This window comes from Gorilla gorilla, chromosome 11 (genome assembly GCF_029281585.2).
Source record: "Gorilla gorilla gorilla isolate KB3781 chromosome 11, NHGRI_mGorGor1-v2.1_pri, whole genome shotgun sequence".
NCBI lineage: Eukaryota > Metazoa > Chordata > Mammalia > Primates > Hominidae > Gorilla > Gorilla gorilla.
The window spans coordinates 34597936-34599211 of record NC_073235.2 but is presented as its reverse complement, the minus strand read 5'-3'; the positions used below and the strand labels follow the sequence as shown (position 1 = coordinate 34599211).

Below are 1276 nucleotides of genomic sequence, written 5' to 3'. Positions count from 1 at the left end.
GCCATCCAGGATGAGTTGTTTCTCAGTCACCAAGTCTTAAAATGTATATGCATTAAACTTAGTAAAATCGCACTTCTTTGAGATGTGGCTTTTTGGGCATTCACTGAACTTGAATTTGGCCCTAAATAAGGCCTCAATCACATGCTCCAGGGTTTGCAGCTTGGTATGGATGAACATGGCCAATGTGAACTCTGACCTCTGGGTCCTGAGGCTTTCCAAAGGCATACTACATCCGGTCTTAAACCTAGACTAGGGAAAGCACTAGATCCAAGACATAAATGTCCAATGGCAAAGGCTGTTGTACACAAGGAACAGGCTGCTGTACACTACCTAGGATGCTGCTGTTAGCAGCCCTTGCACACCAGGCCACATGTGGCTTAATTGATTGTAGAAATTATTTTATATATTAAGTTTCTGGGAATTTGTATCTTTTATTCAAGATAGCTAAATGTAATTTATATTAGACCATATACAGTAAATTGTAAATTATAGAAGTTGTACATATCAAAATCATATTCGGTGGGCAATATGGCCTTTAATATAATGAAGTTTATTGATAAAAATTAAAATAATGTGGTTTTATAGTGCTCTTGTATGTTAACTAAAACAAATTAATTAAACCTATTGAAACCCATAATCATTTAGACTATCTACTTACACTTTGGGAGGCCAAGGTGGGCAGATCACCCGAGGTCAGGAGTTCAAGACAAGCCTGGCCAACGTAATGACATCCCATCTTTACTAAAAACACAAAAATTAAACAGGCGTGGTGGTGCATGCCTGTAATTTCAGCTACTCAGGAGGCTGAGGCAAGTTCAAGGCTGCTTGAACTTGGGAAGGGGAGGTTACAGTGAGCCAAGACTGGGCCACTGAACTCCAACCTGGGTGACAGAGGGAGACTCCATCTCAAAAACAAACAAAAACACAACAAAAAAACTACTTAAATACCATTCTATTAAAATAAATATTTTTCTGTGATCTTAGGTTTGTTTTGTCTCAATAATATAAATAGTGTATTGGTTGTCTCAAAGTGTTAAATGGAAGCATATTTTATGGCATTGCTGAAATATCTACCAACTTTTCTTACTCTAAGTTATGCAATGGTGCATTGATTAATGCATTGGAACTTGTTAAGCAGTTTGCATGTCTGAAAAACCAAGGTTCAGAGGTATGTAGGTTAAATCCGGCAATCAAATATCAGAGAGATATTTCAGAATATTATTTTTGTATACCAGAAAACACTTTTCAAAAAAAAAAAAGTAAGGTCATTAGGAAG

At 36.9% G+C, this 1276-nt stretch overlaps 1 pseudogene; it reads right to left on the bottom strand.

Annotated features, from left to right (window-relative positions):
- Nucleotides 1-296: 296 nt before the first annotated feature.
- LOC129532247 (uncharacterized) lies at nucleotides 297-391 on the bottom strand (annotated as a pseudogene).
- Between the last annotated feature and the right edge of the window lie 885 nt (nucleotides 392-1276).